This window comes from Lissotriton helveticus, chromosome 1_2 (genome assembly GCF_964261635.1).
Source record: "Lissotriton helveticus chromosome 1_2, aLisHel1.1, whole genome shotgun sequence".
Lineage (NCBI taxonomy): Eukaryota > Metazoa > Chordata > Amphibia > Caudata > Salamandridae > Lissotriton > Lissotriton helveticus.
The window spans coordinates 163,681,542-163,706,733 of NC_136058.1; the positions used below are offsets into that span (position 1 = coordinate 163,681,542).

General features: G+C 45.0%; 1 long non-coding RNA gene across 2 annotated transcripts; it reads right to left on the minus strand.

The window, feature by feature from the left end:
• Positions 1-1,715: 1,715 nt before the first annotated feature.
• On the minus strand, positions 1,716-22,666 carry LOC144799267 (uncharacterized). 2 transcript variants are annotated; one of them, XR_013603783.1, is made up of 3 exons: positions 22,447-22,666; positions 6,435-6,806; positions 1,716-2,264 (listed from the first exon to the last, which is right to left on the minus strand). It is a non-coding gene; the product is annotated as an uncharacterized LOC144799267 (long non-coding RNA). The 2 variants fall into 2 exon arrangements; XR_013603782.1 differs by lacking the exon at positions 22,447-22,666 and adding an exon at positions 18,908-19,273.
• Positions 22,667-25,192: the final 2,526 nt, after the last annotated feature.

Genomic DNA, 25,192 nt, shown 5'->3' on the forward strand with positions numbered 1-25,192 from the left:
CTGTCACACAGTGCAACAAGGTGACTTGCTGCGCTGCACTGCATGTCTATCTATAAATGTCCCCCAAGTGCTCAGCCTGTCTGGCTTGTACCAAGAATACTCAGGAAACGATTCTGAATTGTATTTTGAAGATATCGTTCGAGGATCAGCAGCCCGCGGATCTCCAGGGAGGAACAGCAGATGTTTTTCAGTGTATGTGTAAATATATTTATATAACCCACCAAGGTACTGTTCGAAGACGGCGGATCTTTCTCGTATATATATAAACTAGCAGCCCGTCCCGACCTTGTCCGGGAGCAATCAGGCTTCCCCGACCCCCGCGTGCCCCAACATTGTCCAGCATTTTGGGCCCACTGGGGGCGGACTTTCGATCAATAAAAGGATTGAGAGTAACAAGGAGTGAGGGTTTTGAATCCTGCTGTTCACTTTCCATGATTACGGGGCGGAACAGCCTTGAAACGAGTCGGAGATGGCCAGATGATTTGACAGCTTGTATGCGTGTCTCAGCAGGCGCTAGAACCGGATGTTGAGGGGAAAGCGTGTGTGCCCTGTGAAGAGCTTAAGGGCTCACTTTGTTTAGATCACATATATATATATATATACATCTGAACACCTATCAGGAGGGGGCTGGGTATTCTAAACCCGTGATTTTGCACCTGCATCCTGATCACACTCTGGGCGCTGAAAAAGGCTACGACGCCGAAATGCATTCGCCATTCCGTGTGAACTGCGATTAAAGCTGGCTCCGAAACTTCCCCTGTGTGGCCTCTGCTCTTTCTTCGAGGGAGTTTGCTTTGACATTCATTCGCGCAGTTCCAGTGCTGCGCTCAAGAGCCTCTCGCAGCTTTAAGTGGCCCTGGTTTGCTGGACACTGCTTCGGCGAATTTTTGTTTCTTCTAGGTTACTGGTATTGCCAAGGCCCGCTTTCAGGCACGGGAAGACAGGTGGCGGTGTATGCGGTCATTGACTGCACCGTGGCAAGGTGTACCCACATACTTGCCCACGCTGAATTAATTCCTGATGTCTGGAGGTTGCTGCAGCGTGGGGACCAGAGGAGAAAGCTGAATGCGCACTAACACGGACTTTGGAGTTTTGTGCTGAATTATGTTGCTGTTCCACCCTCGCAATACCCACCCGTTAAGAACAAAGCATTATGGGATATGTAGGCGCCTGCCACTGGGCGGCCCACATAAGGTATTAGCGCATGTGACTCACCTGGGGGAGGAGCATCTGAACACCTATCAGGAGGGGGCTGGGTATTCTAAACCCGTGATTTTGCACCTGCATCCTGATCACACTCTGGGCGCTGAAGAAGGCTACGACGCCGAAATGCATTCGCCATTCCGTGTGAACTGCGATTAAAGCTGGCTCCGAAACTTCCCCTGTGTGGCCTCTGCTCTTTCTTCGAGGGAGTTTGCTTTGACATATATATATATATATATATATATATATATAATATACATAATTAATCAGTGGCAGTTGCCGCTAGGTAGTTATAGTTAGGAGGGTGTTTCCAAGAAAACTTACCATATTTTTCAAAAACACTCCTAGCTGGAGCTCTATGCTCTTCATATGAAGCACAAAGCCCTCTTGTGGTTGTTTTTATGATTGTGTTTTGTGGGCTAAAACATGTTAAAAGAATGACTCTGTTGTTGGTTTTTGCATATGATTGTAAAATGCTACTTTACATTAAAAAAAGCAAGAAATTCACTAAAAGTAACAAAGGTTAAAGTGACATTATGTTTAGGAATTGTAATTATATCTTACTTTACAAAAAAAACAACAGTTAAAGTAACACTATAGTTAGGTGAAAATTTCAGTGGCAACATAACATTTTAAAACACTGACATTCACTAGTTATAGTTATCTGAAGAAACTATTCCTCGTGCCCTAAAGTAACAATTATATATATATATATATATATATATAGATAGATAGATAGATAGATAGATAGATAGATAGATATAGTGCAGTAGAAGAATGAATGAAAACCAACTATTGCAGGGCAGTGAATTTGAAGAAGGCCTCTTTGATGTCAAATATTAACCTTGAAGTTCAAACGGAAATATAACAGTCCATGCATTCTCAGAAGTTTGGACATCTTGAGGGATGTGTTGAAGCGTGGAATCCATACATAATCTTGATTGACTGATCTAGAAACTCTGCTGAAATTGCACTTTGTGATGTGTTTTCTTGTAATTTTCCAATATATACACAAGGGCAAGGAGTCAGGGTACAGATTGAAGGCCAACAGAATACAGCACCTAACAGGAAAGGAGGCAAAGCATAGGTAAACACAGACAGAAAGTGTACAAACACGAAACACAATGAAACAGGAAGTTATCACAATGCAGCACATTTGAAAAATGAGATCTAAATAGTCCTGGACAAGAAAGGAACAGAATAGGCATGGAACACGGAGAGACCATGTTTCTTTTTTTCTATCCAGTGTTTGGATATATTGCTTGCTGGCGTACACGTGTATAGGTTTCAATAAATTATGTCCCAGATTTACTAAGGGTTTGCATTATTCTTGCATGACGCAAGTCATCACAAGGCAACGCATGTCCTTAGCTGGGAGTTACTAAGCCACGCAAAGCTGCTTTCAATGGTTTAGTATATACAAAGTAACGCAATGCACTGCATAGCTCTGCCCTGCGTTTCTTTGCACAAGGGAGGCTTTCCTTGGGTGGAGCATGGACGTTCCCAAGCATCCATTCATGGATTTTGGCACAATCCCAGATTTACTAATGTCAGTAAGCCTGGAATGGTGCTAAAATAGTGCGCCTCCCAGACCCAGGTGTAACTATGAGAAATATCTGTATTTCTCCTTGTTACTTCCTTATTCTATGTGTAATCAATTCTGCATCACACATAGAAAACGGAAAATGCCATTATGGACTGTTTTTGAATCTGAATGTTTGCCTTCATGCACAAAAACAATCCTACTCGTAACACAGGTACCCTTGCAGCATGGCCCAAGGTGCCTGCTTTGGCGATAGGCTGAACACAGTGCACCAGCACAAGAAGGGAGCAGAGGTGCGCCATATCATTGTAGATGTCACACTTTTCTGCTCTCTATGTTTTATGCATGTCTTGCTGTGTTGGCTGCGTGACGCCTTGGTAAAAACGCCCCAATACATCAGTGGGCGATGCTGTGCTTTTTGCCTGCAATCATAGCAGAGCTAGAACTTAGCAAAAAATTATGTTTAAGGAGTAATTTGAACCGAGTACAGATGATTGGAACTGAGGAGAGCGTTGAAGGGCATTCCACAATTTGAGTGCCAGGTAGCAAAATGATTTCCTTTTTAATGGCCCTAAATAAAACACGCTTGGTGGCCAGTGGCGGCTGGCACAGATAAGAGTGGTAAGGCAGTGAGGCCGGGGCAGCGGCAGAGAGGGTTGGAAGTGAAAGCCGACAGACGACATATTAGTTAATGCGGAACGCAAGGTAAGTGGTTTTATTCGTTTTTGTATTTAATTTTAACTAACCCGTCGTCTGTCGACTTTCTTAACTCCCCAGCCCAGCCCGCCTCACCCCATCGATCTTACCTGTGCCGGCCACCACTGCTGGTGGAACTTGGCTTTCATTGGCTGGCAAATGGTATGTGTATAATGGAATGGTTTTTACTTATATTTTATATATTCAACGCCAGTGGTAGTGACACATTTATGTCATAAGCATTGTTCTTTAAATCTTACATTGTCTTCCACCTTTAACCAGTGCAGATCTTGGCAAGAGGCGCAGTCATTAGGTTCTTCTCTCCAGTCCATAATTCATTTTTGCCTTAGCCTTATGGCTTTCTACACTTTCTGGGTCGATTTTGTCATAATTTTAAGTGCACATAATCATCGTAGTCAAGTATTACATTCTCCCTGAACTCGCGCTATCCTTAGATATCTAAATATAAAGGGGATGATTTATTTGATTCTAGAAAGATGGTTGTGGATTTATTTATTTTCCTGGTTCATTTGTGCACTCATTTTAAGCACTTTCTCCAAAGAGATCCCTCCTTTTTAACCTTCTCCATGGGGTTGATAGTTTGACTGAAGAACTGAAAAGGAGACAATGGCAAGTTCTTGGGTGGTGAACTAAACCAGAATAAAATGCCCACTTTTATACCTAAAGTTCATCCAGGCCATAGTACGGCATTCCACCCAACATGCCGACATGTTTAGTTCGCAGACCATTCAAAAGGATAGTAAAAGAAACCACACTTTACTCCTCCTCTTTTTCTAGCATCTTTCCAGCCATAATCCTTGTTCTGGTTTTAGGGCCAGATGCATCAAGCAAAGAAATAGAGAATCCTTATTTGCGATTATTAAGGAATCGCAAATAAGGACTCGCTATTAGCTATGCATGATGAGGATAGCGAAAAAATTAAGATTCACTTAAAATCGCTAATTACATTAGCGATTCCATGTTAAAGAATCGCTATTGTGTAAAACCTCTATTCTTGCATTTTGCGATCCCGCTAATTGCGATTTCGCTATTTGCGAGATCGCAAATTGCGAGATCGCAAAGTCCGAGCTCGGGAAAACTACAGAGTCGCATTGGGAGCAGGCTGATGACCTCACAACCAGGAAGTCAATCCGCCTATGCTGCCACCTGTGCACAGAGGAACTGAGAGGCAGAAGCAGAGTGCTGGGGGAGAGAGCAGAAAACACAAACTGTTGTTTGCTGACAGGTGGAGACAGTCAAAATGTCCCAAACAGCAACAGAAAAGGGTGCAGTTGCCAGGAAGAGACAAGCTTTTTGGGAAGTTGTCACTTAAAGTACCAGAAGCAGAAAAAAGAAGGATCTGGAACAGGATCAAAATCAAAGTGAATGCTGTGGGGGTGACACACCGCAGCATCGATGATTTAAAGAAATGATGGAACGACCTGCGTAGCCGTGCCAAGGAGCGGATAGCGCAAAGGCTGAAGGAGGCGGAGGTGACCGGAGGAGGAAGCTCAACAGTCCCAGACAACACAGCCCTGGAGGACCTGGTTGAGGGCACTATCCAGCCTGAAGCAGTGGTGGGAGTAACGCAGCTGGATACATTTGGTGCGGCCAGTAGCACACAAGGTAAGATGCATGATAATCAACATTACAATGTGCATCCTAATCGTGCCCAATCAGTAATTAACCAGCTAAATCACAGCAAAAATAGTCCAATCCACATTGTACATAGGGACACAAATACATTATGGGACCTGTAGGCTGTAGAACCAAATTGCCAGTCACAATACAACATTGTAAGCCAAAATGCTACCAAAATGCTGCACTGTCAATGATGAGAGACAGTGAGAGCTAATATGTAAAGAAATGTAACGTTGCACAACATTAGCACCAACACAAAATAATATTGCACTGTTTCACATCACAGATGCAGCAGAAGACACTGATGACAGTGAATGTGGAGACAGCACACAGGTCATTGAAGAGGCTGCCGTGGCGAAACCTGTGACACCACCACCCAAAACCAAGGCACCGGCAAAACGCAGGGCCACAGTTACACCACTGCAGCCAATGGAGACAGAACAGGGACCTGAAACTGCTCCTGAGACAAGCCATCCAAGTGTGAGCCACACAACTACACCTCAGGCACATGTCCGGATGGGAATAAGACGCAGGCCAAGGACCCTTATCGGGGCACAGGAGGCAGGAACTCCCAATGTGTGGGGTGGCATGGAATCACAGATGTTGCGGGTGCAGCACCTGCAAGCGAGGCATATGGGAGCCATCAACCTGAAGATGACAAAAATGAACAGAAACATATCAGTCATGGCCGAGAGTGTGAGGTAACTAACTACAGCACTTGTGGAAGCAAACAGACAATCAAACAACACACAGAGGAGGAGGCATCACCAGTTTGTGACCTGCATGGCTGGCTATACCAGGTCTAAAAACAAGATTTGCAACAGCATTGCACTGCTGTCACGTCGGTCGGTGGAAATGCAGATTGATATGGGCCATTTTTGTGGGGATGTGTCCAAAGCACTCGGCCAAATGACCACTGCCGTTGAACTGATGCAGTCTAGAACTGGTGAGCACGGCAATGTTACAGGGGAAGAGGGTAGTGAGGCATCCAGCCTAAGCAGCATCTCTGCACAAGTCACCACTGGCAGGAGGTGCAGTACCCGTAGAGCAACCCCTCCCGCTGCATCCGAGAATGTAGATGCAGATGCAGGTGAAAGACGTTTGGGTGTGAGAGGGAGGAAACGCTAAACCTAATCCGAATGGTGGAATTCATAATGGTGACGTAACCATGTCCAAGACATTCTTTGTGACTGAATTTCAAGTCCTTTGTGTGTCTCATTTGTCCTTTAGTGCATGCAGTTATTGTGCTTATGGCCACCAGCTATGTTTAAATGAACACCCCTACCGCTTCACGTGCTAATAAATACTTTTCATTTCCTGCAATTAAGTGTTGTGTCTCATCATTACATACCTTAGAAATAATGCTGGGTGATGTCTGTACATTTTCTTTGCCCCTCCGCTGAAGTGGCCAAATGTGCCCGGCGTGGGTGTGCTGGGGGCTGGTTGTCCTCAGTGTCGGATTCCTCTAAGGGGATACCTCTCCTTGTTGCTATATTGTGCAACATTGCACATGCCGCCACTATCCTGCAGCATGTTTCCGGGTGGTACAGCATTGCTCCTCCAGTCTTATGCAGGATGTGGAAGCGACTCTTGAGCAATCCAAATGTCCGTTCGATGGCATTACGTGTCCTGATGTGGGCTGCGTTGTACCTCTGTTGTTGTGGGCTGGCTGGGTTCAAGTATGGAGTCATGATGAAATCCCTCACCGCGTAGCCACTGTCACCTACAGGGTTTAAAGCAAAGTGTTAGTGTCAGGTATGCATTGCCATTTCATACTTCAGTGATGAGTATTTTATTAAATTTACCTAGCAGGTGTCCTTCGCCAAATTCGCCCCTGAGCAGACGTGTGTGCATGCAACTATGGCGAAAGTTGTAGGAATCGTGGGTGCTCCCAGGGTATTGTGCTACGAGGTCGGTAATGATGTTTTTCGCATTGCACACTGCTTGGACATTTATTGAGTGATATGCTTTGCGGTTACGGAAGATATACTCATTTACTGCTGGGGGACATATGGCTACGTGGATGCAATCTATGCATCCGATCACGTGTGGAAACTGGGCAACTTGGTAGAAGTCCTGTTTAGTTTGGGTCAATTCCTGTTGGGTTGTGGGGAAGGTGATGTGGTTGTGGATCAAAGCCATCATGGCGGCCAGGAAGGATTTGAAGAACCGCGAAAGGGAGTTCTGTGATACCCCTCCAGCTCCTGCTACTACATCCTGGAAAGTACCTGACGCAAGCAGGTGCAGGCAACATAGCACCTGGACATGAGTTGGGATGGCCTGGGTCCTAAGAGTCTGGCGCTGCAATAGTGGGTCCAATTCATCTATTAAGTAGTGAATCATTGCAGCATTCAGCCTGTACTTATCATATATTTGCTCTACAGTTTGTCCCAACAAAGTGATGCGCAGGCGGAAGATTCTCTCCTGGATTCTCCTTCTGGGCTGGCCTGCTGCAAGTATCCTCCTCCTCCTTGCAAACACGTAGAGTGCTGCCATTGTGAAAGGCCACTGTGGCCTCATGGGTCTGTTTAAATAGGCTTCAGATGATTTGCAGGTGAGTAGGTTTTTTTTTTTTTTACCACCTGATTGTGATTCCCCTTAATCTGCACTTGCTAAATAGCGATTTTTGAAGAAATCGCTATTTGCGATTTTTCATGCATTGTATAGCGAATTTTTTTTGCGATTCCTTATTTGTTATCGCAATTTGGATTTCTCGCAAATATGGAATGGCAATTTCGCTTTTCCCTATTTTAGCGATTCGGTATTTTGCGGGATTGGTCTTTTTGGTTGATGCATTGGAAAATGCTAAAAAGCGCTCGCAAATAGCTAATCACTATTTTTGCGAGCACTTTTTGGTTTGATGCATCTGGCTGTTAGTCTTTCTCACTCATAGCTCCACCTCACTGTGACATGCTAAGCATCACCCTGAGAGCATCTAACTCGACCAACATTACCAAACCTTTACTCAAATGCCACGTCTTCAAACACAAGCCTTTAAATAATACCATTTGTGCTTATAGTTACAGGTGGGGGGCACCAGCACTCACATTCAGGAAAGTGGACTTATTTTTCATGATCATATTTTGACTCGGAGCAAAAAGAGAAAAGGGAGAAAGAAGGAGGGAGGGCAGGGAAGATACTAAAACAATGAGAAAGGAAGGATTCAAAATTGCAACAAAAAAGTGAGATACGGAGACAGAAAGTGTAGGGTGGTGGAAGAAAGAGGCATAAGGTGGAATCAAGAGTATGCAGTCATACTATTCAAACGCATCGGCATTCGGCAGTGCGGGGCACCTGTGAAAGATGTTGATCCCCTGCTCTTATGCTTTCCACACATGCAATCCTACCTAGGATGACCAGGTATTCAGGATTTGCTAGGAGAGTCCCGGGTTTTCACCATCTGTCCTGGACGGTTTTTGCACAAGTTTCAGAAAGGGTGGAGTGAACACAGAGGGTAGCACGTTTTCATGTGCTCCAGTGCATGATCAGTTAGCAGCCTTTTTCAGAAAGCAAACAAATTAACATACATAATTCTGTGAGTAAAAGTTGCATCTATTTACCCCTTTGGGCCTCGCTGTCTGTGTTTCTCTGCTGAGGAATGTCGTCAATTTAGCCGTTGTGTCCCCGTCACCAGATGCAAAATTATAGTCCTACTTCTATGTTCGTAGAATGTCCCGGTTTTTGATTTTCAAACTCTGGGGCCGATTACGATGGCGGGCGGACTATCGCTGCTGAAAAGGGACCCCCGCCATAGGTGCGGCGGTACCACAAAATGAATTAGGATGCGTCCGCCACACTGGCGGGCGCATCCTGTATGTTTACATTGTGGCGGGTGGCAGCACCTGCCAAAATGTAAAAATACATGTTTTACATTTGCATGTACAACGTGGCAGGCAGTGCCTGCCACCTTGTACATGCAAATGCAACGGGCCCCCAAAGGCATTTTCCGCTTGTCTTTTTGCGGCAGGAACACCGCCGCAAAAGACAGGCATCATAATGCCCACGGCGGTGCTGACCCATTGTACCTAGTCCCGCAAGGCGGGCGGAAAAGGCCCGCCTTGCCGGACCATGGCGGACAGTCTTTCCATCCGCCGCGGTACCGTTCACATTCCCACCTCCATCCTAATTTGGTGGTGGGAATTTTCAGGGTGATGGCGGCAGATCCGCAACTGCCAGCCCGGCCGTCGCGGATTTCCCGCCATCGTAATGACCCCCTCTGATCTCACTATCTCTAGCAGCGTTGAAAAGGACAAGCGAGGCATAGTTAATACAGGGGGCAGCCCCCAGACAGCCCTCCCCCTTTTTATTGTTCACAGATGCGCAGATATCCCTTCCAGCTCGAATCAAATGCACGTTTGCACAAAACGTGTTTCCTGAGGAGTAATGCTTGGGAAGTATCCGATCAGTCTCTGCTGAAGGGGTTGACCTTGTCCTCTGTGGTGTCTGACTGGACTGTTCACAAGTCCAGTGTTTGTTAGACTGCTCCTGGGTGGATGGTTTGTTCAAGGTACATCTGATAATGTGAGGATCGAGCAGGGCGACAGTAACACATGCCCACAGTGGTTAATATCAATATTTATAAACACTTAAAAAGTGTAAAATTAATCAGAACAACTCAATAATGAGCAGAAATGCCCTGTCATTGTAGTACTTGCTTTTCGTGTAGTGTGCATTTCAAAATAACTAGCCTCAAACTGTTACCAGCCTCATTGGCATGTCGTTTAATCAGCCCGGATTGATGATAAGCAAAGACGGACCTGCAGGCTTGTGATTCTGAACCCGTGACAGGCTCGCAGCCGCTGATCTAATTAACCAATGAATAATTAAGGGAAACATCCTTTACAACGCAACTTTTTTCACGCAGTGCCTTTACGACGCAACTTTTACAACGCAAACCATTACAACGCATTGCACTGGGGGGCGCTCTAGGATAGGGAATACGTTTAATTTACTATCCAACACCTTCCCTAGTGTCCACGGGGACTGGAGTTGGAATAGTAAATTAAACTATTTACTATCCAGCACCCCAAAGCGCTATGCGTTGTAAAGGTTTGCGTTGTAAAAACCGTGTTGTGAAGGCATGCGATGTAAAAGCATGCGTTGTAATGTCATACATCCAATAATTAAAAGTGGGTTACATAGTGTAATATCGTTTCATTTAAGAACTCCAACGCTGCCAATGGTGATCTTTTGTCTCAATGAAGGGATGTGGATTACAGGAAAGTTGAATACAGGACTGTAATAAATAACGAGGCACACTGTAAAAGATGGAGTCTTCTTTATTGCATCTATCACCATCACCAGTTCCAGTCAGCTGAAGGCAGCTGTGGAATGTTCATGCATTCTTGCGTGGGCAGTACCAATAGAAGGCTAGGGAAGAGGGGGGGCGGAAGGAACCAAGAGATTACAACACATCTCCTTATGGAGGGAAGGAAAGAAAAGGATAGACAGTACATTGCATAGATAACAATTTTCAATTCAATAAGGTAGGCAGAAATGAGGTAAGAATATCAAACAAAACCGTAACCAGTGCTGACACAATTAATCATGTGGTATAGTAATCTTTGCTCCACCGGGGTGCAACTGTGGGTCTAGACGACCTCCTAAGAGCCACTCGACTCATACTGTGAGGCATAGACTGCAACTGGGGAACATTGATTTCCTTGTGCAGAACAATTCTATCCATGCTCCAGGTTTGACCATTGGCTAACTGTACCACGTTCTTACCCACTTTAGTCACCCGCAGGGGATCCGAGAATCTGGTGGCACCTCTCTGTCTAGACTTGGGAAGGTCGATGCGAACCAAATCCCCTTCTCTCACCTGGCTAGTTTTTACATGTTTATCCGCATTGTACCTTGCTTCATACTTTTCTTGGTGGCTTTTATAGCGTTCTCCAATTTCTTCTCTGTTTACCAGACAATTGGCCTGTCTTTTAATCGGGGGAGAAAGTCTGGTTCTAGGAACTCTCCCCTTCAATGAAGTGAAAGGAGACACCCCCGTGACTAGGTTAGGGGTGGTGCGGTGAGCCCAGATTGTTTCTTGTAGAGCCTGTGCAGTAGGTGTGTTTAAAATCTCTGCACGCTGTATGCACTCTTTTATCAACCGGTTCATGCGCTCCACCAACCCGTTGGCACGGGGACAATACAATGCAGTTTTTTGGTGGATGATGCCCATGTCTGAAAGAAACTCTTTCATTTCATCTGATGTAAATTGCACCCCATTATCAGTAATTATAATATCAGGAATGCCTTCCTCGAAGAAAGTATCTTTGAGAAAGCTTACAAGTGCCTTGGTGTCGATTTGGTGGACGCATTTGTAAATCACCCACTTCAAATGGTAGTCTACCAAAACAAGCATAAATCTTTCCCTCAAGGTTTTCAACTTAAGTGGGCCAATTATGTCCAGGGCTAGTTTGGACCAAGGCTTCTCTGGTATAGACACCGGGGACAGGGGTGGTTTCCTAGTTCGATGGGTTTTATCCGCTTAGCAGCATTCTATGCAGTCTCTCACTACGAGTTCTGCCATGGCATCCATCCCCGGCCACCAGTAGTCCATCCTGATCTTATTTTTAGTTAAGCTACGGCCCAAGTGTCCCACATCTGCCAGTTCAACAATTTTCTGTCTTAAAGAGTTAGGTGGGACCACCTTTTCTCCTCTGAATACCACACCATCATAAATGTTAAGTTCCAACCTCACCTCGCAGAATCCACACAATTCAGGTATCACCTTGCTCTTTTCACCCGGCCATCCATTTACTATATAGTCTTTGAGTGCTTGCAAATACCTATCTTGGTTCAAACCCTGTTCCCACTCCTCTTTGCCCAAACATGTGAGTTTCAACACCCGTTCCTCATCCTCTGTTACCTCTTCACTTCCATCAACACTGTTTGGTGAGCGGGACAGGAAATCTGCAACCACATTTTGTGAGCCTGGCATGTACTTTACAGTGAAATTGTACCCCTCCAAACCTAAAATCCACCTTGAAATACGTGGCGTTGTTTTCTCTGATCCTTTCGTAGTGAAGGCATACATGAGGGGTTTGTGGTCGGTCCGCACAGTGAAAGGAATGCCCCAGAGGAAGAAACGAAAATGCTTAATAGCCCACGTACATGCTAGCGCCTCTTTCTCTACTACAGAGTAGTTTACCTCCGCTCCTTTAAGAGCATGTGACGCAAAAGCCACTACCTGTTCTTTGTTCTTATCCATCTGTACGAGGCTAGCCCCCTCTCCCTGGTGGGTTTGGTCGGGTCAAATCTCCCCAAAAATGGGGCTGAGGCAATGCTGTCTTTCACTGTGGTGAACGCCACTTGACAACTTTCATTCCATACAAACGGAGTTCTTGCTTTCACCAACATTCTTAGTGGTTCAACAATACTGGCATAATTTCTCACGAATTTGGCATAGTACTCTGAAAGCCCAGTAAATGACTTTAATTCATCAGCATTTGTAGGTGGTTTTGTACCTTGAATAGCTTCAACTAGATTTAACTTGGGCTTAATGCCATCCTCTGAAATTGTGTGGCCCAGGTATTCCACCGATCCCACCCCAATGCGACATTTCTCTCTTTTCAGGGTTAACCCCGCAGCCTCTAGTTTAGTCAATGCCCCTCTCAAAATGGAATCGTGCTCCTCAACATCCTTGCCATAGATGAGGATGTCATCCTGGAAGCACAAAGTTTTGGGAAGGTCCCCCAGCACATGTTGCATGATCCTCTGGAAAACAGCAGCAGCCGAGGCTAAGCCAAAAGGCATGCGGATGTACTGGAAGGTCCCAATGGGGTAATGAAAGAGGTTAAGTGCCATGAATTGGGGTGTAACTCTACCTGGTGGTAGGCAGATGAAAGGTCAAGAACACTGAAACAACTAGCCCCTTTGATCAAAGTGAGGACCTCGTGTATGCGTGGCAAGGATGCCTGTCTACCCATATGCTGTTGTTGAGGTCCCTAAGGTCCACACATAGCCTAATGTCCTTTCCTGATGACTTCGTTGTGAGGACAATCGGGGCCAACCACTGTGAGCTCTCTATGGGCTCAATAACTCCTTGAGCTAACAGTCTGTCTATCTCTGCTTGTAGCGGAGCCTGCATCAAATGGGGAATCGGCCTTACCATATGAGCCACAGGTCTAGCCTTCCCTTTAAGTTTTATAGAATGCTGGTAGTCCTTGAGTAATCCCAATTTATCCGTAAACACCTGGGGAAACTCCTCACACACATTCTCGCCCCCCACAGACTGATCCACCAGGAGTACTTGATCAGGACTGTTGGGGTCTAGTTTGATGCCTAACTCCCGTTGGTGTCTCCATCCCAACAGACTAGAGCCTTTCTTTGTGAGATACATTTTACCCACAGTGCACCTTCCTTTGAACCCAATCCTCATCGTAGTCATTCCCACCAAAGGTATAGGGTCCCCATTGTACCCCCCTGGGTGTATGTCTGCAGGTTGTATGTCCTGTTGTCCTGTGGGAAACATTTTAGAAAATGTCTTCTCCTCAACTAATGCATATGGTGAACAGGAATCAGCGAAAACAGTAACCTCTCTCTGGTCTAAGGTAATAGTGCAAGACGGAAACTTCTCAGCCTTGTCTTCATCATCAACCTTGAACACCATTTGACCTCTTGGTCAGTCTCCTGTTCAATAGAGTGGACTGATTTAGGTTGAATCTCTTTGCACAGTCTAGCTAGATACCCCCTTTTCCCACACTTGTGACACGTGACCGATCTTACCGGGCAACTTGCATGATTGGCCAGGTGATTAGGGCTCCCACATCTGAAACACTTAAGCTTAGTCCCTGGAGGAACCAGCCCTTGACTTTTCCCTTTAGTTTCCCTGTTTGTTTCCTGTTTGCTTATGGCATTCACCTCTGTATTCTTCTGCCCTTCTCCCTTCATGGCAACCATGCAATCTGCTGTGTGCTCAATCCCCACAGCGATATCCACCGCTTGTTTGAGATCTGGATTTGCAACCAATAGTCTTTCTTGTATTTTTGCGTTATTGGTGCATCTAAATAGTTGATCTCTAATAAGAGAATCTTGTAGGTTTTCAAATTCACACATGTTAGCTAATCCTTTGAGTGCAGCAATATAAGTGTTAACCTTTTCCCCTTTACCTTGCACCCTAGAGAAAAATGTATGCCTTTCCAAGACTACATTAATGGTTTTCCCAAAATGTTTTTCCAGCCTGTTTACTGCTGCTAAATAAACATTTTCATCGTCATCGCTGTCTTCCTCTGCCTCCGCAGATATATTGTCGTAAGTTTTACGCCCGTCCACGCCTAAATTATGTAGTAAAGTATGCAATTTTCTTAAAGCAGGAAATCTCTCGCCCCCAATAGAAATCAGATAAGACTATAAAAGTCTAATCCATTGTTTCCAGGGTAATTGTGGCTCACCCACCTCGTTCAAAAATGGTGGTGGCTGTGACATACTCGTACTCGCCATCCTGTAAAGTAAACAATATACAATGGCTATACTTAAGAATATTATACAAAATGATGAATTTAACAGGAACATGTCACTCCCTTAATCCTAACCCAAAGCAGGAATAATATTACTGAAACACTCATACACTGTCAAATTTAAGAGAAAAGCAGAAATAAGTAACGATAGGATATAATGGTTACTCTAAAATGGAGAGACTTGGCCAAGACAACTTCTACACAGCTGTGCCCATCAGCGTAGGTTAGACAGGCGATTCTGCTATATAGAGGAAGTACAATTAGAATCAGCTGTGCCTGTCAGCGAAAGATGAAAGTTGAGAGTAGACAGTACCTGTTGAATAACCACACCTGCTGATCAGGGTGAACACTGCTACCACTGCCGTGTGACACACCTACTTGAGGGAACAGGTAACGCCGGCGTTGTACTTTCTCCCCAACTTCTGCGCTTAGGTACCAAGAAAATAGCTTGAGGAAAGTCGTGCAATTAGAATCAGCTGTGCCTGTCAGCGAAGAATGCAGGCAACGACAGAGTGGCACCTATGGAGTTAACACACCCTCAATGCTCAGGAGGAGGCTCCGCTTTAGCTTATTGTCTACTGGCAGACGCCTCTGTGAGGGAAAAATTAACTGCGCAAGTGCGGTGCTCTCTACACAGCTCCCCGGCTCTGGCGCTGTGATGAAAACTAACTGCGCAGGTGCGGTGCTTTCTCCACAGCTCCCCGGTTCTGGCGCAACTTCCGTGAAAGGAGCCGCGTTCCTTGAGGAAACCACCCTCTACAGCAAACGCACAGAGAGGGAACTTGTGCCGCACGACTCCACCAGCTGCCCAGGCAGTTACACCACCGACAGCCCCAGCCGCCCGACCGGTCTCCTCAGCAACTGCCACAAAAATCCCTGTAGCGCACGCTACACACCACGGAGATGAGGCGGCTAACCCTTCCAGGCGACACCCGCAGGTTGCACATAACTTTTCCTGCTAGTTACCACACCTGCTCAACCACTTATATGTCAAGCCACGGAACCACTTGCTGGCGGACAACAGCTGGTGATCGCGTCGGAAGATCTCCCTTCCTCACCTCAGCACGAAGACCAACAGCACGTAGCGGGAACCTCAGTGTAGACGCCTCTATACTCCACTCTCTCCGCCAAAGGTGAAGAAGGTTCACGAGGGACACGTCTCCTCTCTTGACAGGTACCGTTTAATTCTTCCGAAAATTACTTGCTGTGCTGGATCATCACTTGGGGGTGATGGTGAACTGCCCCCACGCAGTCTTCCGTCGCCAGTGTAATAAATAACGAGGCACACTGTAAAAGATGGAGTCTTCTTTATTGCATCTATCACCATCACGAGTTCCAGTCAGCTGAAGGCAGCTGTGGAATGTTCATGCAGTCTTGCGTGGGCAGTACCAATAGAAGGCTAGGGAAGAGAGGGGGCGGAAGGAACCAAGAAATTACAACCAGGACTACTTCGTTTAACTGAAAATTCATTAATTTTTATGAGTTTTGATTTTTTTCCGGTTTGACTATTGACATCTTTAACTGTCTGTAATCACAAAGGACCCGATTAAGATGTCGGAGGCTGGTTGGAGGCTTTACGCCTGACATCGTAGGTTTCATTTCGACTGCCGTATTAAGATGACAGCAGTCGGATTTAAACCAGCAGGGGGGTTCCAATGCAGTTCCAACGGACAGTGTCAGGACATTGTCTGATCCACCATAATACCACAATAATGGCAGAGCCAGGCACAGCTCCACCATCAGGATTATGATGGCTCTTTCCGACAGCCATTTCATGTCGGCCTTTCCAACTTGAAAAGGCTGTTGGAAACTGTTTTTGGGGACCCCTAGCAGAGCCCCTTCCCCCTGGCCCTCAGCAATGGGGCCTGGCTGAAAATCCTTGCACCTCACAGTGTCTGCCACATGGTGCAGGGATGTTTACAAACATCCATTTGTCAACAGATGCTTATGGTGCAGACCTTTTCTGCCCGCCCACAAGCTTCCCTCGACAAATGGATGTTTGCTACCAGAGATTGCATCATAATCCTGCGGTCGGAGCAGCCGACCGACGGTCAGGCAATTCCTTTTCTCAACAGTGTCGGGTGGACGTAAGTCCACCTACCATCGTAACTAGGCCCAAAGATAGGCATAGATATCTATGCATCATTCCTCATCACCCGTTGGTCGCTGTCCATCAGCCCCTTTTAGTCTTTGCTTGTCTAAAGTGGCTCACATTTTGGATCAGCGCACAGGAGCACTATGCAGGATTTAATTTTACAAAAGAGTCTCAAGGACCTAGCTGATGAGACCAGGCACTGCAGGGGAGCTAGTCTTGATGCCTGTGTACCCTGGCTGATGCCTATGCATGCTGAGCTAAGGGGTCGGCAAGCCCGTCTGGACTGCAAGCGAGCCAAAAGAAGAAGCAGTAGTTTTTTCCTGTGGCTCAGCCATCTTCAAATACCAGAACAGCATGTTAAAAGCTCACGGTACCCCTTGTCTACACACCCCACATTCTCCACCCCTCCCCCCCCAGCTACTTCCTGTTGTACATAAATTAAGTAGGCAGCAGGACACGTCTTCCAGTAGTTAAGTTGGATTAATTAAGTTACAAGATAAGATAAGACAGCAGAGCACAAATCCTCACAGCTGACCAGACCAACTGCCATGACTAGAATCCACACACACCAGATAGAACACAGCTAGGTAAGAAGATAGAAACACAAAGAAAGGACTTAGGAGACCAAGAAGCCATATAGAGCTAAGAATGAATTTACAACACATCTTCCCCCCTTACAAACAAAACACATATGAAAACCTCAAACACAAAAGAAGATGAAGCATGGAAAACACGAAGAAGAAAATGTATAACACTTGGGAGGTCGAAGACCTCATGAACTTCCAGAACAGGGAGAAAAGAATCAGGATCAAGAAGTGAAACAAGATGAAGATCACTATGACCACCTTCTCCCCTTCAATTGACAAAAATGAAGAGCCAGTGCACCCTCTACGCTCCATCATTGTGGCCACCAAAAACAGAAATAGAGAGTTCACTTTCTCCAATAATAATTGTTGATCGCAGATATTCGCTATTTTGAAGGTAGAACAGTTCTGGAAGAATACTCTCAAAGAAAATTTGGATCTAGACTTCTTTCAGTCCAAAAGTTAGTTCTAAACCAGGTGTACAGATTCTGGGTATTTTCTACGGGTTAAGAGCCTCAGATTGTTTTTAGGCTTCCGAAATTTCTTAAATTTCATTTCTCAAGCTCTAGTCCTTCACGAACCATAGTCGTGAACCCTGCCGGACTTGGGACTCTGTTCATCCTCTCCCGGTACAGGTTGTGGGAGTTTTGTCCTCCACCGGTCCTGGGACATCATCTGTCCACTCCCGGTACTCCTCCTCCGGTCCTGGGACATCCTTTGTCCTCTCCCGGTCCTAAATCTGGAACTTTTGTCCCCTTCCAGTCCAGAGACAATCTTCTGTCCCCACCCATCTCTTGGTTCAACGGGTCCTGGAATTTCCTTTGTTCCCTACCAGTCCAGGGGCATTTTTCTGTCCCCACCCATCTCTTGGTTCAACGGGTCCTGGAATTTCCTTTGTTCCCTACCAGTCCAGGGGCATTTTTCTGTCCCCACCCACCTCTTGGTTCAGCGGGTTCTGGAATTTCCTTTGTTGTCTCTCTTTTTTTTTTGTAAACTTATGTCCCCTCAAACCACAGGAGTCACCATCCAGATTAACTGTGGCACTGGAGCGTTAGTCCACTTCTACATGAGACCACTTCCGGGATCATTGTCCCCTCCTGGTTATGGGACCTTTGTCCCGCTCCGGTCGTATGAAATCCTTGACCTCTCCCAATTAGATGCTAGTTCTGACAGACCTCGATTTCAATATTGCAGTTAGTAATTCATCTCTATGAATCTACAGTCTATAAATACCAATGACATCTCTTCTACTCGAATGAAGTCTGATTTTCTTCTGCCTCACATGTCTTGCAGTTTGTTTTTCCGCACTTCAACTATGACTTTACTATATATGCGGTAATGACAATCTTAAATTGAGCCTTCACACTCATCGCAAAACGCTGAGTTTTGTTGAGGATTGGCAAAGAAAACCATATAGCGACGATCGAATTCTTCAATTTATAAAAATAAGCAAACACAAAATGTTACCCAAATCCACTAGGTGGCAGTGTTGTAGAAGATTCGCCACTAGGACGGTGTTTTACTTCAATTAAAAGTGAAATATCACGTACATCGGTTCCGGTAAAAAGTTGAATGTGTTGAGAACATTCAGGCCCGCTCTCATTCCATATGATACAAATAAATGGAAGACTTTGCAACACAGCAATTATGCATATAGTAAAAACATGTCAGTCACTTAGCAATAACTCACTGATGCTCCAATTAAACAGCTTGTGGCAACCGCTGAGATTGTCGTTGTGTCTCCATTAATTTCATTCCGTGGCAACCCTACACACCGCACATGGGTAGCGTTGCGTTGTGTCCTCGAAACCTGTTACATGAGAACACAGCGCATGGAGCTATAAAATGGTTGCCTGACGTCGCAGAGTGACGTTACACGCTGCGCGCAATGCGTGATGATGACAGCACTTCTCAAACGATGGGTGATAGCCAGGACACTGGACATTCTGAGAGTATGACGATGAAGAGACAATCATTCCGCTAGTACTCACGGACATTCCAACGACGTCATCAGTGTGCACACAACCGCAGTATGGGAAGGATCTCTCTCAGAGCACCAACGGTAAGACGGAGATCTGTACAAGTGTCAATTCAGTCTTCGCCGAATTCCCTCACACAACTGCAGAAAATTACTTCAGGGGCACACATCTTTGTAGATGACCTAAAAAATGCGGCTGATTACATGTTAGTCTTTTACTAGTTTAACATTCCTTGTAAATCAGTCGTTTTCCATTCATTTCTAGGCAACACGTATGGCAAGTGTCTCACAGTATTTGGTTTTAATTGTCCCTGTTTTCCATATTAAGTACTTGTTGGGTAAAACGATACTCCTAGCAAATATGGAGCAATTCTGGCATATTAAAAAGAGTTACCAGTTCCCAATTTTAAAAGATATTTTCTTCATCTTGACAAAAATAATTATTTAAAAATATTTGTTGAAGTGGGACAATCTCTTTTAACATATCCGTATTACTCACTGTTACAGTTTCTTCTCACATTACCATGCGTTTCACAGCACTAATTTGCGGCTTGCTTCATTGAATTCCTCTTGTAGTTTACGTCTAATTTATCAATCTTTCTTATGATACTCCGGTTTTAGACTTTTCTTCTTGATTCTTGCCGCAGTTAGGTGGGTTCTTTTTGGTGAGGTACTGCTCTGGTCTTCCTGGTCTTTTCCTTTGGTCTGCTTCTGGTCTGGTCAGCTTCAAAGTGCCAGGGCTAGAATCCCCACACACCAGATAGAACACAGCTAGGTAAGAAGATAGAAACACAACAAAAGGACTTAAGAGACCAAGAAGCCATATAGAGCTAAGAATGAATTTACAACACATCTTCCCCCCTTACAAACAAAACACATATGAAAACCTCAAACACATAAGAAGATGAAGCATGGAAAACACGAAGAAGAAAACGTATAACACTTAGGAGGTCGAAGACCTCATGAACTTCCAGAACAGGGAGAAAAGAATCAGGATCAAGAAGTGAAACAAGATGAAGATCACTATGACCACCTTCTCCCCTTCAATTGACAAAAATGAAGAGCCAGTGCACCCTCTACGCTCCATCATTGTGGCCACCAAAAACAGAAATAGAGAGTTCACTTTCTCCAATAATAATTGTCCATCGCAGATATTCGCTATTTTGAAGGTAGAACAGTTCTGGAAGAATACTCTCAAAGAAAATTTGGATCTAGACTTCTTTCAGTCCAAAAGTTAGTTCTAAACCAGGTGTATAGGTTCTGGGTCTTTCCTTTGGGTTAAGAGCCTCAGATTGTTTTTAGGCTTCCGAAATTTCTTAAATTTCATTTCTCAAGCTCTAGTCCTTCACGAACCACGGTCGTGAACCCTGCCGGACTTGGGACTCTGTTCATCCTCTCCCGGTACAGGTTGTGGGAGTTTTGTCCTCCACCGGTCCTGGGACATCATCTGTCCACTCCCGGTACTCCTCCTCCGGTCCTGGGACATCCTTTGTCCTCTCCCGGTCCTAAATCTGGAACTTTTGTCCCCTTCCAGTCCAGAGACAATCTTCTGTCCCCACCCATCTCTTGGTTCAACGGGTCCTGGAATTTCCTTTGTTCCCTACCAGTCCAGGGGCATTTTTCTGTCCCCACCCATCTCTTGGTTCAACGGGTCCTGGAATTTCCTTTGTTCCCTACCAGTCCAGGGGCATTTTTCTGTCCCCACCCATCTCTTGGTTCAGCGGGTTCTGGAATTTCCTTTGTTGTCTCTCTTTTTTTTTTGTAAACTTATGTCCCCTTAAACCACAGGAGTCACCATCCAGATTAACTGTGGCACTGGAGCGTTAGTCCACTTCTACATGAGACCACTTCCGGGATCATTGTCCCCTCCTGGTTATGGGACCTTTGTCCCGCTCCGGTCGTATGAAATCCTTGACCTCTCCCAATTAGATGCTAGTTCTGACAGACCTCGATTTCAATATTGCAGTTAGTAATTCATCTCTATGAATCTACAGTCTATAAATACCAATGACATCTCTTCTACTCGAATGAAGTCTGATTTTCTTCTGCCTCACATGTCTTGCAGTTTGTTTTTCCGCACTTCAACTATGACTTTACTATATATGCGGTAATGACAATCTTAAATTGAGCCTTCACACTCTTATCGCAAAACGCTGAGTTTTGTTGAGGATTGTCAAAGAAAACCATATAGCGACGATCGAATTCTTCAATTTATAAAAATAAGCAAACACAAAATGTTACCCAAATCCACTAGGTGGCAGTGTTGTAGAAGATTCGCCACTAGGACGGTGTTTTACTTCAATTAAAAGTGAAATATCACGTACATCGGTTCCGGTAAAAAGTTGAATGTGTTGAGAACATTCAGGCCCGCTCTCATTCCATATGATACAAATAAATGGAAGACTTTGCAACACAGCAATTATGCATATAGTAAAAACATGTCAGTCACTTAGCAATAACTCACTGATGCTCCAATTAAACAGCTTGTGGCAACCGCTGAGATTGTCGTTGTGTCTCCATTAATTTCATTCCGTGGCAACCCTACACACCGCACATGGGTAGCGTTGCGTTGTGTCCTCGAAACCTGTTACATGAGAACACAGCGCATGAAGCTATAAAATGGTTGCCTGACGTCGCAGAGTGACGTTACACGCTGCGCGCAATGCGTGATGATGACAGCACTTCTCAAACGATGGGTGATAGCCAGGACACTGGACATTCTGAGAGTATGACGATGAAGAGACAATCATTCCGCTAGTACTCACGGACATTCCAACGACGTCATCAGTGTGCACACAACCGCAATATGGGAAGGATCTCTCTCAGAGCACCAACGGTAAGACGGAGATCTGTACAAGTGTCAATTCAGTCTTCGCCGAATTCCCTCACACAACTGCAGAAAATTACTTCAGGGGCACACATCTTTGTAGATGACCTAAAAAATGCGGCTGATTACATGTTAGTCTTTTACTAGTTTAACATTCCTTGTAAATCAGTCGTTTTCCATTCCTTTCTAGGCAACACGTATGGCAAGTGTCTCACAGTATTTGGTTTTAATTGTCCCCGTTTTCCATATTAAGTACTTGTTGGGTAAAACGATACTCCTAGCAAATATGGAGCAATTCTGGCATATTAAAGAGAGTTACCAGTTCCCAATTTTAAAATATATTTTCTTCACCTTGACAAAAATAATTATTTAAAAATATTTGTTGAAGTGGGACAATCTCTTTTAACATATCCGTATTACTCACTGTTACAGTTTCTTCTCACATTACCAGGCGTTTCACAGCACTAATTTGCGGCTTGCTTCATTGAATTCCTCTTGTAGTTTACGTCTAATTTATCAATCTTTCTTATGATACTCCGGTTTTAGACTTTTCTTCTTGATTCTTGCTGCAGTTAGGTGAGTTCTTTTTGGTGAGGTACTGCTCTGGTCTTCCTGGTCTTTTCCTTTGGTCTGCTTCTGGTCTGGTCAGCTTCAAACTGCCAGGGCTAGAATCCCCACACACCAGATAGAACACAGCTAGGTAAGAAGATAGAAACACAAAGAAAGGACTTAAGAGACCAAGAAGCCATATAGAGCTAAGAATGAATTTACAACACTTCCCATTGCGGGCCACCGTTGTTGAGATAACTATGGCTTCAGACTAGTGCCACTGCTATATTCATTTCAATATTACTGGGCTCACACCCAGTAGATCCCTTTATCCCCAAAAATAAATATATAATTTTTAGAAAAACGGAGAACAGGCAGGTTTCACCCACTCCTCATCCAGCTAGCTATAATCTGTTAGATGGCGAGTATTAGGAGTCAGAGAAACCTGTTACAGAATCTTTTATCTGCAGAAAATCATGTGATGGAGCCCTACCCTTGTACATGGAACTCCGGAAACATACACACTGCTAACTTATATAACTTATCACCATTTATGTCCTATGACGAGAAGGCGAGATCTTGCTGGGTTCTTGCTTTGCTACCAAAATGTGTAAACAATGTCTGTATTATTCTTTATTATTTCTACCAACATGGTTCCTCTTAGGGTTTGGTGTATGTGTGCCTGGTGCAGGCCGCGTTTGCCCTGGCAATGTCAAAGGAGTTAAGCGTACATTCTGCATCACATGTGATAGTCTCCTTTGAAATAGGGTCATGTGCTTTACATAGGCCGATGCACTTCAATGAAAAGATATGGAGCACAGAACTTTGGAGCAGCTATCATTACTCACTTTGTGAATAGCCCTGGTGCATCTGCAACATCTACTTCAATCCATGAAAAGAACATTTCAGTAGTACTTACAGAGTCTGGCCCTACTCCCAGTGTCAAGTGGGCTGTAAGGGCAGGTTCTCTAGTATGTCTGCTGTCTCCTGTTCTACATTCTTTGTTTCTCCCCCCACCGTTGCTCACAAAGGCTTAGAAATTGGAACTAGTGAATTTAGCAGATCCTTTGTAACTGTTAAGAGCTAAGCAACCCTCAGGTGGTCAAGCAGAATACCCCCCTGTTAATAAGGAGGATTGTAAGATCCCTTCTGGGTCTCTCTGGGTGGGCTTGGGTTTTTCAGGGGTTCCTGCTCCTCAGGGGTGCTCTGTCATGTCATGTTCCTTATGCTGTCAATGGGTCAACAGTCAGAATTCAGCCCTTTAGTATCTCCTCTCAGTAACTAGTCCAAGAACCTAACCCCGTTCTTGCACCATTATTTTATACCCCTTTATTTTCAGTGATGTCTTAGAGCATTGAGGGGCTGCTCACACTCGCCTCCATCTTTGCTACAAAAATCTGCAAATAATCCCCCTTTCCAAAAGTATATAGAAGCTGTAGATTCTAACTCTGCTTTTCCTTCTTCCTTCTAAGACTGATCCCTACAAAGTTCATTGCACCTATGGTACAACACGTGCACCAGAGAACTGGAAGGTTTTCCTTCTCTGTCTCCTTAGTTTGAATGGTGTCAGAAAACATGGAGTTTACTTGACAAGGTGATCAAGCACATGCTGTTAGCATTACTACTCAAACATTTAATGTGTGTGTAATAGGACTTGTCCTTATTACACACCCTCATCTATGTTAACTGTGATCATGTTTGCATGCAACTGAGCCTGTCTTGCTTTGACCATGAATTTGTATCACATGAAAGTCCTGGTATACACAACAGCACAGTGGCCACCCACCACCTCAGAGCACAGACAGCAACCAGCACATGCTGAGCTCACTTCCTCTCCGCCCACTTCCCTCCCTTCTGAGTGAAAATGGCACCAGCTGAGCTCTACCTCCTCTTCCACATTGACCTCTGTCATCTCAGAGCACAGAGCTCTACTGGAGCAGGCTGAGGTCAGCCCCCCACACCACACCACACACACATGCACGCAAACACGTGCACACGCTCACGCACGAACACACATAAAGCCTCAGAGGATAACTGGCACAAGATAAAGACTAAACAGAGCACTATCATTGCATAAAAAGGTTTGCAGTGGCCCCCACTGCCTCAGCTCACAGAGGGCTACTGCCACATTCTGTGTCCCCTTCTTGGAGCACCAGCCTTAGCAACACTCGGTCAGACAGTCTTTGCAGCACTTGTGCTCTTTAGCAAGGAACGGAATACATGGTTTTACAGCTATGTGCTTCTGTCCAGCTTCTTGTTCCCAACATACATGGAAATCATGTGCACGCTGAGGGGTAGGTTACGTGAAGGGCGCACCTCCCCAGGACACAAGACTACTGTCTTTTGTGCTGGGGCATAATCATGGAGTAGTGGTGGCAGCATACGTTGTTCTATCCTGTAGTACCGTACAGGACAGGCCTTTTTACTGTCATTGGAAAGGGAAATATCTACCAACCTCACTCAGGTAAATTTCCGTTACCATGATGTGAAGGAACACTGCACTAACCTCACTGAGTGAATGATGTGTGCACAGAGTTTATATGGTGATGTGTAGTGTGACTCCATGCTGAATGCAAGTGTTTTATGTGAAGTCAGTGGAATCACCCCAAGTAAAGAGTAAC